We start from the raw sequence: 15,907 nt of genomic DNA, 5'->3' as shown, positions 1-15,907 counted from the left end.
AGAGATGGAGCTTTCTATACCCTTAAACAGTTACAGGGACAATTACTCTTCTTAGAAGACTAAACCCAGGGCAATTCTACCCTGTTCTTATAAGACTAAACCCAGGGCAATTCTACCCTGTTCTTTGGGGCCGATATGAGTCAGTGTTGACTTGATGGCAGTAAAATATATTTTATAAGTTTAAAATATATAAAAGAATTCCAGCATCTGTGTCATCTCATTATTTGTGACTGCTACTTTTAATTTCCTATGCAAATTGAGAGTATCCTGGTTTTCTGTATTCCAAGGACTTTTGGTTCTGCTTACTTGGCATTTTGTATATTTTGTTATATACTTTAAGTCAGTCTCAAATGCTATGAAAAATATTGATTTTTGTTGCTGTTGTTTAATAAATGGACCTACTTCTGAATACAAATTTCAACCTCCTTTCTGTGGAATGTGACTCTAATTCGGTTGTTTTCCATGCCATTGATTAGTCTGACGTGTATGCTAACTGGTGGTCAGTCTGGGACCCAGGCAGTGATGTGTTTAATTCAGTTCTCAAAAATCTCTTATATTCTGTGTAGAATCAGACCCATGTAGGTGTGCTTTGAAGGCGATGCTGAGATTTCTTGAACAGCTTTGTGAAAGTGTTTTTAGTCTGCGTCTTCACGATCTCCTAGATATAATGTATATTTGGCTTTCAATAGAATCCAACAGGTTTCTAGGCATTCATTTTTTTATAATTCTCTAGACAAAGCATCGAGACTTTATTTATCCTTCACTTTTATATATTTCTGTGATTGTCTCTGTGTTTGAAAGTAAAAGGAAGACAGAGAGAGAGAGGAGAGAGAAAAAACAAAAAAACAGGCAATGGTAGATTGAATCCTACTCTGAAAAAAATCACAGCACTACTGACCAGACAGGAAAATTTCTATCCCACAGAGTCAGTTAGTATGGGTTCCTGTTGTGCCTCTGCTACTGTTTCACATTATTACTTTGAGGATGAGCATGAGAGATCAAAGACAAGGAAAAGACAACAAAACAAGAAGAGATTTCTACAGGCTTTTTGAGATTTAAAAGTTTAAATTTCAACTCCTCAAGTCTTGACGGTTTTTCCTGGAATTTTCTTTTTTTTTCCATGTCTTTTTTTTTTATTTTAACAATTTATTGGGGCTGATACAATTCTTTTCACAGTTCATACATATACATACATCAATTGTATAAAGCACATCCATACATTCCCTGCCCCAATCATTCTCAAGGCATTTGCTCTCCACTTAAGCCCCTTGCATCAGGTCCTCTTTTTTTTCCCCCCCTCCCTCCCCTTTCCCCCCTCCCTCATATGCCCTTGGTAATTTATACCTCATTATTTTGTCATATCTTGCCCTATCCGGAGTCTCCCTTCCCCCTTAGTGTGGACACCCTGTCTAAGTTTCACTTTGAATTACATTCCAGTCCGTGGACACTGTTATTGCAGTGTGCCATTGAGTCAACTCCAGTCAGGAGAGACTGGGAAAGGGAAAGAAAAGTAAGTCCCACCCTTTTGCTGGTAGTTGGAACGCTGGCCTTCCTTTTCAATTGATCTGCAATTCTTTATTTTACAAAGTCCTAAAATAGGTCCTCCATGTTTTCTCTTCAAATGTTTAGGCACAGAATTAGAAGAACTTGGAATACTCACTTTGCTCATGAGTTTTTAATTTTTAAAAATTTTGTACTAATTTAAGATTCACACGTTATTATAAAAATAATAGAGCGATAAATACATTCTTTCTTGAATAAGTACCCAGAGTAATGGAAAACAGTAACTTTTTTTTTTACAAAATTGAAAACTATTCCATAATTTTAAATAGTTACTAATGATACCCCAATAGCTAAGGGCATTTTGAAGAAGAGCCCAATTGGATGCCTCCCACTGAAACACGAGGCTTTCTAAACCTGTAAAGAATTATAGTCTCAGAAACTTGAAGGCACTGTTACGCTTTGTCCTATAGGGTCTTTATGAGTCGGAATCAAGTCGATGGGAGTGGGTTTGTTCAGCTATCGTAATCAGAACAGAGTGGTACATGTTTAATGCTGCACCCATAGACTAAGGGAATAAAATGGAGAGCCTAGAAAGGAAAGTATAGGAACCAACACATTGTTGCCAAAGGTGCTACCCTCCTCCAATGGGGGAAGGAACGGTCTCTTTAATAAGCAGTACAAAATTGAATCTCCAAATGAATCTATATGTATACAGGACCGAGTCCTCCCATCTGACACAGAGAGTAATTCAAAATCGATCGAGGACCTGAATGTTGACGCTAAAATACCAAAGTTCCAGGAAAACAACATAGAGGAAAAAAAACCTATCGACTCTAGTTTGTTTGTTTTTTAAGACCAGAATATCAAATACCACAACAAATACACAAGCAGCAGAAGACAATATAGAAATGTGTGCCCCATGAAAATTCAGTCTCTGTGCTCATTAAACATCATTATCAGAAGATTAAAGAAGATTCCTGCAAACTGATCAAACGTCTTTGGCAATCATTGACCTGATGATGGCCTTATACTCAAATATTCCCATGTACAATACTATTATAATTTAATAGCAAAAAGAACACAAAATAAAAATTGGGCAAAATACATGAACAGACACTTTTCCAAAGAGGATATTCGAATGGTCAACACACGCCATGTCATTAGGCATTATTGACGGGTGACACAGAGTTACCCGTGCCTCATAAAGACTGTACACACAAAAGAATGAAACACTGCCCCGTCCTGTACCATCCTCATGATTGCTAGCTTGAAGGCCACTGTTGCATTCACTGTGTTGATCAATCTCATTGAGGGCCTTATTTTTCTCCACTGACCCTCCACTTTACCAACGACGATGGCCTTTAAGAAGGATGAATTGCTCTTGAAGAGCTCCGGTGGCACGAGGGGCCACAGGCCACAGGTGGCACGAGGGACCACGAGGTCAGCAGTCTGAAGACAGGAGCCACACGACAGACGAAAGACAAGGCTTTCTACTCCGAGAGAGAGTTCCAGTCTCAGAAACCCAGAGGGTAAATTCGGCACTGTCATAGAGGGTGGCTGTCGTTGGAATCAACTTGAGAGCAGTGAACCTGGTGTTTGCTTCTCCTCATATGCCTAAAATTTGTGAGACAAAGTCAGCCATCTCACTTGCAAGGACCATTCGGACTGCAATACCTCTAAGCTGGATTTGTTCCATATTTTAACAGTCATTGGTGCCTTCAATATCCTTTGCCAACATTCTAGTTCGAACGCATCGCTCTTCTCCACTCTTCCTCATACAGTGTGCGGCTCTCACGTGCACACGAAGCAACTGCAAATACCAACCCTTGGACTTCATACCTTAGTCCACAAAGGGGACTAATTCTGCTCTTTAATATTTAAATGTGTCTTGTGCAGCAGTTTTTCCAAAAGCAATATGCCCTTTTATTTTTATGTTTTCAGAGGGTGGCAAATAAAAAATTACAGTGAGCCTTTTTTTTGGTTTTTGCTTCAGATGTCTCCAAGTGAGTTTGGCACATAGAAACCCTATGTACCATAGAAAGAAATACTATCCAAATTCTAAGCCATCCTCACATATTATTTTCTTTTCAATCACACAATATCAAATGTTGGTGACATTGGAGGGAGGGATAGAACTCTAATTCACCAGTTCTATAAATATTAAGTGATACAACTATGTTGAATATGTATACAAAGTCCTCAAAAAATAGTTTCTTAAAAACAAAAGAAAACTATAAACATATAAAGTTACCATGCAATCCAACAATTCACTCCTAAAATGAGATCATTGGGTCCTAAAAGTAAGGACAAAAATAAACATATATTTGGAGGCTTTCTCCAAATATGTTCATGGATTAGAATAGAAGGATCATGAAACATGTACAAGAACTCTTTGCAGCTCTTTTGTATGTTATGGTTGTTGCTTTGTGCCATCCAGTAAGTTCTGCTTGACCAAATCTGATGTCTTTTTCCAGGGTCTGATGTCTTCTGAGAACATGTCTAGAGTATTTGAGACAAAGTTTTGTCATCCTTGCTTTTTCCCCCCCTTACTTTTATTGGGGGCTCTTACATCTCAGCTACGCATGCATTCCTTTCCCCTCCCTCGCGAACCTGTGATAAACTATAATTATTATTTTCATATCTTACATCGTCCTCCTTCATCCCTCGCCCACTTTTCCATTATTCATCCCCCTGGGAGGAGATTATAGATTGATCCTTGTGATTGATTCTCCTGTCTAACCCCCCCCCCCCTCCTCGAATCCTCCTGGTATCTCTACTCTCCCTGGTGGCTCCGAGGGGTGTCATCATTACTTCTAAGGAGCAATCTGCTGTGCCCTTTTCAGCAGATATTTTTTTTTGTCTTCAGGCAGTCCATGATACATTCAGCACTATTACCCAAAATGATAAGTCAACTACATCAAGTCTACTTCATTAATACTTACTCATTTCCCAGCTTTTCCATAAATATGCCCCAAACTAAATCTACTGCCATTTAGTTTAATCTGATTCATAGGGAGCTTATATAGGGTTTTGGAGATTCTAAATTTCTATGGGAGCCAACAGCCTCATCTTTCTCCTGCTGAGTAGCTGGAGGGTTTGAACTGCGGACTCTGTAGTTAACAGTCCAATGCCTCCAAGTTCTTTTCTCACTCATGTGAGAATGACTTGCAATAGGTGAGCCTTATCTTGCAAAGTGATCTATTTGCTCTTTAATACTTTAGAAAGATTTTTGGTAGCATATTTGCCCCCAAAAAATATGTCACTTGGTTCCTTGACCCTGCTTTCATGGGTGTTTATTATTGATTCGTGTAAAATGAAAACTTTGATGACACCAGTCTGCACTCATTATTAGTCTTCGCTTATAGACCAGTAATGAAGTATTTGTGTCTTCTTTGCAGTCAGGTCTACACTATACTGAGAACTGTAGTCTTTGATCTACATCAGAAGTACTTCAATTAAGTCCTTTTTGCTTTCAACAAGCAAGTTATTTCATCTATATATTACAGGTTGTTAATGAGCCTTCCTCCAACTGTGAGATAGCATTCCTCATATAGCTCAACTACATGAATTGTTTGTTCAGCATATAGACTGAGTTAGCATGACAAAAGGATATACCATTGATGCACACAATTCCTAATTTTAGACGATGTAGTGTCTCCTTGTTCTGTTTAAATAATTGCCCTTTGAACTGTGTATAGGTTTCACATGATCAGAGTAAAATGTTCTGGAGTAATTCCCATTTCTTGACAATGTCATATATATTTTGTTATTATCCACACAATTGAGTTCCTTTGCATGATAAATAATATATAACTAAACATCATAAAGAGAATCTGAGCTAACTGTGATAAAATCATTGGCAGTGATAGTTGGAGTAGTGACATGATGTAATTATTGTCAAAGAACTCTGTGTATAGAATTTTCTGATGGGGTATATGGTTTTAGTATATATTTTCATATAATTAAAAATTTATATAGAGACAAATACAATTTATTTATAACTTTCATTCAGCTATCCCCAGTGATAACATCTTTCATAATAACAGTACACTTTCAAAACCAGAAACCTGACTGTTGTAATATACTATTAAACTACATACCTTATTTCATTGTCATCAGTTTTTAGCTCGTATTGGTAGTGTAAAGTACTATAAAGTTATGACACGTGTATAAATATGGATTACCACCACCACAATCAGTATACAAAGTTCTGCACTCACCACAAATAAAAGCCCTTGTGCTATCATTTTACAGCGACAGCCCCTCTCCAATGTCAAATGTTGGAAGCCGCTAATATGGTCTACATCAATATAATTTTGTCATGTCAAGACTGTTATAAAAAAGGAATGAAACACTAAGGCATTAAGCCAAAAAGTATTGCTATGAGAGTTTGAGTTCATTCGTGCATGGGTTCATTCCAAACAAAACGTGTTTAAACATCTCTGTGATCACTTAGTGTATGCACACAGATTCTCAGTTATACTCTTGTCTTAGCTTCATTAGGGTACCTTCAAAAAAAGGGTTTAATGAGAAAAGAGTGATGTATGCAAGTATCTGCTGGGTAATTTAAATTCAAACCAGAGGAATCAGCTAAGAAGGTTATTCTGTTGGGGGAACCTAGAGGGATAATCCTGACATATTTTCCTGGATACACAGGATGAATATTGGAGCTTATTAGGGAGAATTTCAAAGAAAATTGCAGAGTTTATAAGTATTAAAAAGAAAGGCCAGAAAAAAAATTTTTGGGGGGTGTTGTTTTTCAATTACAACAACAAATCTACCTACTCATTCTTTAAGGGTCACAAGGCTTACGGATCCAACTGCACCCACCCTCCAGCCCTGATCTTGACCCATCAGTCTTCATTTGGGTTCCTCAAAGTGTGAAAACATTTAAAATAAACAGAGTGTCAGGGGAAGTCAGCCCCTAACACATCATTACGGGTCCGGTAGGCACAATTGTACAGCGATAATGAGTAGAGATCATAGTAAAGTTATAGAGAGCATGAGAGATAGAAGTCAATTATTGAAATAAATGCAGTCAGACACATTTCATAGTAGCATGCTCACCTCTGCCCCACATGATGGTCCATGTGGAGGGAGAGAGAGAGATTTAATGTTAGCCAGGCTTTTTATCTTCTCTGGGAACATGCAAGTCCCCTAATTACAGGTGAGGACATATGTCACTGGAAGGGGCTATCCTAGGAGAGGGGGGTGGTCTAGGGATATACACGCAATAGGAAGGGGAGGGATTGGGGTTATACATGTGACAAGATGGGCGGACCCTAGATTCAAGATGGCAGCCTAGCCTTAGTCATCCTTGGGCAAGTTTGACCTCTCAGGGGTCTCCTACAAAGAAACAGACAACTACTATCCTTATCAGAAGGGAGTGGGTCCTATTTATTGTGGGATAAACAGTGGTGACTACTTGCTCTAGATGGTTGATAGCTCTCAGGGAGAATAACCCCTGACCTACTTCTGATGACCTCCAAGTATAGTCATTCCCAAGCAGCTGTCTGGCATATATTTGGGGGGAGATAGCTGGGAGAAATCCTTCTGTATTCCACAATAGAGTGAATACTTTAAGGATACACACACTGCTATTTTTACATGGTATAAATTGAAGTGGGCAGGATTATTTAGGGTATTAGAAATATGGTAATACTCCCTTCAGAAATGTTTAAAATTGAATGGTGTATATAGATTGTAAAGCAATAGCTTCACATTTTGATATTTTTACTTAATAAAGATAGCAATAGTATATATATGTATATATATGTCACTTCTATCAGAATATTATCTTTGACACCATGTGTTTTGCTGCTATGAGGCATTAGAGTTCCAGCAATAGACCTTTTGCTGGAACAAAGCCTGTAAAATCATTTCCTTCCCCAAGTCCTTCTATCTGTAGCAGAGCGTCAAAGAAAGGAATTATGTCCTGAAGGTATGCTGTTTAACATATTGGCAAACATCACCAATTCACGAGGACCCATATTCCACGAACAAATACTCCCCTGTTCAATGCCATGTCCATTATTAGTTATAGATCCACAGCATTTCCAAAGTCGATCCCCAGACCTTTCCTCCTCAAAAATAAAAAATAAAACCACACCCACTGCCATCAAGTCAATGCTGACTCATACTGACCCCCGGTGGGTATTTGAGACTGTAACTGCCAACCGCAGTAGAAAGTCCCATCTTTCTCCCAAGGAGCGCTGGTGATTTCAAACTGCTCACCATGCGGATCACATGCAAAGTGAAGCCCCTACACCACCAAGGGTTCCTCCTCCTAGTCCATCAAAATCAGGAATATCCACCCCAAAACTATTCAGCATTATTGCAACAATCAAGCATCCAATTATAGATTGTTGTGACTGTACATATGGTATTAGATATAGATACCATTTTTATGGATATCAGTGGAGACTCTGAAACTTGCTTGTAAACATAGAATAGCTAAAACAAAGAGAAAATAGACTGAAGTAAAAGAATTGAGTAGTTCAAAGAGCTGCTTGAAAACAAATACAAAACACCAAAATATTATTATGAAATATGCAAAGGCCTGGAGTTAGAATGCCAGAGAGAGAGAGAGAGAGAGAGAGAGAGAGAGAGAGAGAGAGAGAGAGAGAGAGAGAGAGAATGAGAATATGCTTGGCATTTATCAAGCTGAAACAAAAATCCGAAGAAGCATTCAAATGTTTAGTTTCAATATTGAAGGATTCTTTGGGCAACACGGAGAAAGCTATCTTGCTTGGCAACGTGGAAAGGCAGCGAAAAAGAGGAAGGTCCTCAGTGAGATGAATTGACACAGTGGCTGCAATTATGGGCTCAGACACAGAAACAACCGTGAACCTGACAGTGCTGCGTTCTGTTGTATGTAGGTTTGCTATAAGTCAGAGCTGGCTCGATGACACCCAACAACAGCGGCAACATGGGCAAAATATTCAAATGATTGAATGATAACGGACCCCAAAGAAGACGGAAGGGATACAGCATCCTATGATGTAACCATATTAGAACATTACCTATGGTGTTGAAGGAAGAAGTCCAGCTGCTATAGGCATTGGCAAAACACAAGGCGCTAGGAATTGACAAGATACCTACTAACCGATGACAAAAGTTCCATAGATGGGGGTTCCAAACACCTATGGCAAACTGTTACTATCTTTCAATTCCATATTTTCACATACATATCAGCAAAAGCCCCCTTGTCTATGCTTCTTCCAAAAAAAGATGATACAATGGAATGCAAACATTTCCAACCAATATTACTAATGCCGCACACAAAAAGTAAAATTGTTCTGAAGATCATTAAAAAATAATTGTAGCGGGACATGGACAGAGGACTGTCACAAACGCAAATGAAATTCAAAAGAGGAAGTAGACCAAGGCATATTATTACTCATTTCAGATGAATCTTCAGTGGAAAAAGAGAATGCCAGAAAGATGGATCTGTGTGCTTCACTGGCTACATAGAGGCCTTTGACTCGATGAGCCATAGCAGATTATGGAGAGCAGTGTGATGCATGGAATTCCAGAATGCTTACTTCACTGCGCTCTTGTAGGATCGGTACATGGACCAAGAGGCAGTTGTTTGAAGTAAGCAAGCGGATACTCCATAGAATAAAATTAGGAAAGGTCTGTGTCAGGGTTTTATCTTTTACCACACTTGTTCAATATTTACGCTGAACAAATATTCAGAGATGTTGAAGTACAGCAGAACCCCGGTACTCGACCGCCTCAGGACTCGACATAATCAGATTTTGACGTGAAATGTTGAGAAAATTTTGCATGAACAAAATATCGGAACCGACCCAACACAGGTGATTTTTTTAAACAGAAGCGATTTGCGTTTTGGTCACTCAGCGTTAGTTGGCAGTGTTCGTGCGTACTGCTTAAACCTTTTGTGGCTGGGCTTCAAGCCTTTTGCTATAATTTTCTAGTTTTTGTGGCTTTCCGTACTGTTTTTAGATAAAAAACATGGGTCCCAAGAAAGAGTTTTTTGAAAAGAGTCATCATGATAAACTGGTTAACCGTGTTTAATCGATATTGTTGCTGATAATTTAGTAAACGCTTTTAGAAAACAGTTAAGGAAATGCCAGCAGCCAACCACGTTAGACAGTTTTTTAAAGAGAAAGCCAGCCAGATCCTAGTGAAAAGACAAAGAAGGGGAAAACTCCTGAAAAGTAGCTCCAGTTGGTTTTATTGAAGAGGATTCCCCTTCCAAACTGTGACTCTCTCCCCATACCTCCTCTCTCCACCACATCCGTATCTACAGATCCAGATCCTCATCAGTCTCGGGGTATGGGCCATACTGTAGTTGTTAAACACTTTTTTTTAATGGTGTGTTTCTTGTTTCAGTTATATCATTTTACTCTGAACTTATTTCTTTTGAAATTTCCGTGTAATATTTTGTATAAAAAGGCAAGGGTAGGTTAAAAACTAGGTGGTCAAAAATGGATTAATTAGTTTTCAGTTATTTCTTATGGGAAAAATTGATTCGGAACACGACTGCATCGCACCTTGAAGCTCCTTCTAGAATGGACTGGCGTCAAGGTCTGGGGTTGTACTGTATGTGAAAGAGAATGTAGACGCACCAAGATTGGAGGAAGGCTCATTAACCACCTTCAATAAGCATAGGACTCAGGTTGCTTGAAGTGAAGCGAACCTAAAGCAATTACTGATGAACATCAGAGTATACCGTTTTGAGTATGGTTTGCTGCTCAATGTAAAAACAAAAAGCATTATGAATACCAGTAGACAATACCATGATAAGTGGAGAAAATATTGAAGTTGTCAAGTAAAAAATATTTAAAATATTAAAAAAAATAAAGATACCACTTTGAGCACTCAGGTGTGCGATGATATGTTCAATCACCCATATGCATACAAAAGCAATGAAAAAGCAACATTGAAGATAAATCAGCTTATTTGGATGCCGGATGCCCCAATCTGTGAAGAATATTGACTATGCCATGAACTTCCGGGAAAACAGCCATCTGTGCTGGAATAAATAAAGGCAAAATTCTCATTATTCATGATGACGGCAGAATTGGTGTCATTTAGTTCAGAAATATTATCAGAAAGGAGTCCTAGAGAAGAACATTTTGCTTAGTAAACTAAAGGGTCCATTTAAGAAGTAGAGGTTGAGCTATGTTGACAGGGGAGGATGAAGCAGAATTGGGCAGAGTTTTGTTATGTTGTACACAAGGTCTCTCTGAGTGCAAAGCAACATGACATCAGCTAACAACACGATAGTTGAGGGCACTTTTGAAATAAAATTGAAAGGTGGTGGAAGTTTATGTTGAATTTTTTGAAAGTTCCCTTTTATTGACTAAGGGTCCCTGATGGCATGGAACTGCAAATTGGAGAGTTTGGTGGTTTGAGCGTTCCTCGTGTTTAAGCAGAGAAACACCTGACATTTGACTTCCTGAAAGATGATAGTAAATGAGACTCGATAAAACCAAAAGAAAACTCACTGCTATGCAGTCAGTTCTGACTCCTCATGACCCCATAGGACAGGGTAGAGCTGCCTCTGCGGGTTTCTGAGACTGTAACTGTGTATGAGAACAGAAAGCCCTATCCTTCTCCCAAGGAGCAGCAGGTGGTTTCAAACTGCTGACTGTGGTTAGCAGCCTGAGGTAGTTATATAATTGTCAATTTGAGAGGATTAAGAGTGAAGGGGTGGAGTCTAGTTTGTCAATCGGATCATAGCCAATGAGGCTTCTGTGTGGGCATGGACTTCCCCTGAGAATTCTGGGAAATCTGGCACTTCCTCCTTGGAAGTGGGAGACTCCGCTCACTCCCTGGGAGACATAGCAGCTGACAAGACACATGGACTCACCCTGATGCAGCGACCCCTTCCAGCGCTGAGATGTTTCCAATGCCACTGGATGTAAAGGCTTTCTACCCACTGACCTGTGATCTTCTACATGTGGTTCGTAAGTCTGAAGAGGAATTTATGGCTTGATATTGGACATATGGGCTAATATTGGACTTATGGACTTGATCTGGACTGGGCTGGGATGCTTTCTCAATGTTCAATTGCTCTTGCATATAAATCTCTTTCTTATACACATATGTTTGTCCATGTTGTTTCTCTAGTCCACCCAGACTAACACACAGCCCATTGCACAACTACTAAGCCACCAGGATGCCCTATGAGACTTCAGGGACACTTCTATTCTGTTACATGTGGTTGTTATCAGTCATGCTGGTCTAGATTACAGCCAGCCATAACAGAAATAATTATTATATATTTTATGACCACACACATAGTATTGTCTATTTCTAAGTGTCTGAGTGATATCCTGCAAGAGCTAGAATTAAAACAGCTTCGATGTATACACTACATGTGAGCCAGCACTGCAAGTTACAACCTCTCAGATGAGGTCAATGTGAGCTTTTTCCCTAGCTTCACTGCAGTCCCTCCAATTCCATATGACACTGAAGGCAGAAATAGCATCGGAGCATAGCTCAGGAAAGCTATGCAGAAAAGGCAAATTCAAACATACCTATTATCCCCGTGGCTTTGTCAACAAAACATTTCAATCACTGATGAATCCTTCTATGTTCCTAGATTTATATTTAGGTTCAACACAACAGATTGCTTCTTTGTTTGCCTTTCTTTTTGGTCCCGGTTATTACTTCCTCCTAAATGGTTCATCATAGCTACAGTCATATAGTAATCATTTGGCAGTATATTCTTATTTGTTGCATATCAAGTTTCATTAAGGCCCATACAGCTTGTAAGGTGCTTGTTAACAATACCAGTTACTGAATGCAAAGCTTACAGCTGCTCCTGGACAATTTCTACAGAGCTATACCTAGAAGTCCAAATATGAAGCAGCAGGTGACATATACACAGAACTTGGGAAGTTACATGCAGGGAAGGCATGGAGGGGCAGAACACCTAATCTTGTGGGTAGAACACCCAATATTGATGAGGTATTGGACAGGAGTAGCAATGTTGCTTGTAATAAAATTGGGGGGGGGGACTACTAGTTGCAGTATGAACATACAATTTTGATTTATTTTTATCTTCTGAAATGAGACCTTACCATTATGTTAGTGGGTGGGAAATGATAAAGGCGAGAAAAGGGAATGTTTATTGGTGAACGGTGGGCCTTGACATAGAAAGCACTGGAAATGATCATTTGTTATAGAAAAGCAAGCACAAATTGATGAATGCATAAACATAAAATGTGATATCGATGAGGGAGCTTAAAATGGGAAAAGGAGATCAAGTCTATGTTGTTGTTTGGTGCTACAATATCAGTTTCAATTCATAGCCACCCGACATATAACTGCCCCCAAATCCTACCCGACCCTGCTCCAGACTCACAAACCTTCTTACGACTCAGCACATTGGTGCAGCTCTGTGTCAATCTCGACAAGGGTCCGTGTCTTCTCGACAAGGGTCTCTTCTTTTTAATGGCTCCTCGACTTTACCAAGCAGGAAATCTTCCTCCAGGGACCGGTCTCTCCTGCTAGTATACCCAAATGTGCGAGACAGAGTCTTACTGGCCTTCCTTCTCAGAAGCATTCTGGCTGTACATCTTCCAAGATGGATTTGTTTGTTCTTTTGGCAGCCCATCGTGATTTCAATTTTATTTTTTTATTCACTAGCTTCAAATTTAACATGCAGTGATTCTTCTTCAGTCTTCTTAATTCAACATCCAACTTTCATATACATATGTGGTAACTGGAAACACTATGGCTTGAGTCAGGTGTAGCTCAGTCCTCAAAGTAATGTCCTTGCTAATCAGCAGTTTAGAGAGCCTGTGTGTAACAGATTTACCCGATGTAATGAGTCCTTTGATGTGTTGGCTGCTGCTTCTATGATCACTGATTGGGGGATCCAAGCAAGCCAACATCCTTGAATTTCAATCTTGTCTCCATTTATCATGGCGTGAACAAGTGATCCAGTTGGGAGGATTCTTGTGTTATTTACAATGAGTTGTAATCCACACTGAAGGCTGAAATCCTTGGTGTTTATCAGAAAGTGTTTCAAATTCTCACTTTCTGCAAGCAAGGTTTTGTAATCTGCATAGTTTCACTTGTTAACAGAACTTCCTTGAATCCTGATGCTGCATTCTTCTTCATGTGATCCAGCTTCTGAGTATTCCCTCGCGTTACAAATTAAAGAAGTATGGTGAGAAGATAAAACCCCGGTGTATGTATTTACTGATGCAGTCGTACATTATTCTGTTGACTTAACTGCCTCTTCTTGGTCCATGTACAAGTTCTACATGAGCACAATGAAGTGTTCTGGAATTCCATTGTTCTCAAGACTGTTCATAGTTTATTATAATCCACACAGTTGAATGCCTTTACATGGTAATGAAGCTCAAGTAGATGTCCTTGTGGTATTTTTGCTTTCAGGAAAGATCCATCTGACATCATCAATGAGATTTCTGGTTCCACATACTCTTCTTAATCTGGCCTGAACTATTGACAGGCTCCCTCTCAATGTCCTGTTGCAATTATTGTTGAATTATCTAGAGCAAAAATTATATACAAGACACAAATGATACTGTTCTGTAAATTGAGTGTACTGTTAGATTCCTTTTTTACTGTAATGTGTACAATTATGGATCTCTTGCAGTCAGTTGGCCAAGTAGCTGTCTTCCAATTTTCTTGAAAGTGTTGTGGGAGTATTCCCTGCAGTGCTTCATCAGCTTGAGGAAACATTTAAATTCCATCAGTTCCTGGGATCTTGTCTTTGGCTACTGCTTTCAGCACAGCTCGGACTTCTTCCATTAGTACCACTGGTGATTTCTCATATGCTACCTCCTGAAATGGTGGGATGTCAGCCAGTTCTTGCTACGGTTACTATATATTCTTTTTATTTTATTTTTTTACTATATATTCTTTCTGTGTTCTTTAGTGCTTTGTTTTGGTGAATTCATTCAATATTTTCCCCAAAGAATCTTTCAATATTGCAATGAAAGGCTTGGGGTTTTTTCTTTCTTTCTTCTTGAGTTCTTTCCATTTAAATTATGCATAGTGTGTTCTTTTATTTCATATATTCTAACCATTTAGAATATTTCATTACAATATTTGACTTTGTCTTCTCAAACTGCCCTATGAACTTTTCCATTCAGCTCTTGGATTTCATCCATTTATCTTAACTACACTATGTTGATAACACTTCTTTGTCAGGATGCGGTGGCTGTGTGTTGCTGTGATGCTGGAAACTATTGTCACTGCTATCTCAAATGCCAGCAGGGTCAAGCAAAGTGAATAGTTTTCAGCAGAACTTTCAGATTCAGAAGAAACAGTGAAGAAGGACGTGCTCCTCAATTTGAAGGAAGGAGCCACTGAAAACCTTGTGCGTAGCTTTGAGACATTGCAGATACTGAAAGCCTACTGAATAGAAGCAGAAAGCTAACAGACATAATGCCAGAGGGTGGGACGCTTGGGTCAGAGGACACTCAAAATATGAGGAGGAGCTGATTTCTTAGAGTAGAATCCACCATGGTGACAGAATCTGGAAAGCCTGTGGGAGTGGAGGTTTTTTAAGGATCTTCCCTTGATGATAGGGTATGACTCAAGGTAAGGAGACAGTTGCAGAAATCTCCTAATGATTGGAACTTGGAATGTGCAAAGTATGAATCTAGGAAAATTGGAAGTGCTCAAATGTGAAAAGGAACAGATAAAGTTTGATAACCTAAGCATTAGTGAACTGTAATGGATTGGTATTGGCCATTTGGAATCAGAAAATTATATGATTTATCATGGGGGAATAACCAATCAAGAGGAATAACACAATCTTGAGGAATGACATTGCATTCATTGTCAGAAAGGATCTTACTAAATCCATTGTGAAGCACAATGCTGTGTATGATAGGATTATATCTATGCCTATTTGAGGAATTCCAATCAATGTAACAATCACTCAAATCTATGCATCAACCACAAAAACTACCGATGAAGCAATAAAAGAATTATACCAACAATTCATTTAGACGTTGATCAAACATGCAGTCAAGATGTATTGATAATTATTGGCAAATGGTATTCAAAAGTTGGAAGCAAAGAAGAAGAAATAGTAGTTGGAAAATATGGACTTGGTGATAGAAATGAACCTAGAGATAGCATGATAGAATTTTTAAAAACCAATAACTTGTTCACAGCAAATATATATTTTTCAACAATACAAAAAGTGACTATATATGTGAACTTCTCTATATGAAAAACATAGAAATCAAATTGACAACATCTGTGGGAAGAGATAATGGAGATGCTCAATATTAGCAACTAAAACCAGGCCAGGGGCTGACTGTGGAAGAACTCATCAACATACCTCTCATACCGATCATACTCAGGTATAAGTTGAGTTTTTCAGCACATTTTTAATGCAGTTTTGTGGTAAAATTAGGTGCCACAGCTGATATTCGGGTTG

Source organism: Tenrec ecaudatus, chromosome 10 (genome assembly GCF_050624435.1).
Source record: "Tenrec ecaudatus isolate mTenEca1 chromosome 10, mTenEca1.hap1, whole genome shotgun sequence".
Classification (NCBI taxonomy): domain Eukaryota; kingdom Metazoa; phylum Chordata; class Mammalia; order Afrosoricida; family Tenrecidae; genus Tenrec; species Tenrec ecaudatus.
The sequence above is the reverse complement of the archived record's forward strand: the minus strand, read 5'-3'. Positions refer to the sequence as shown.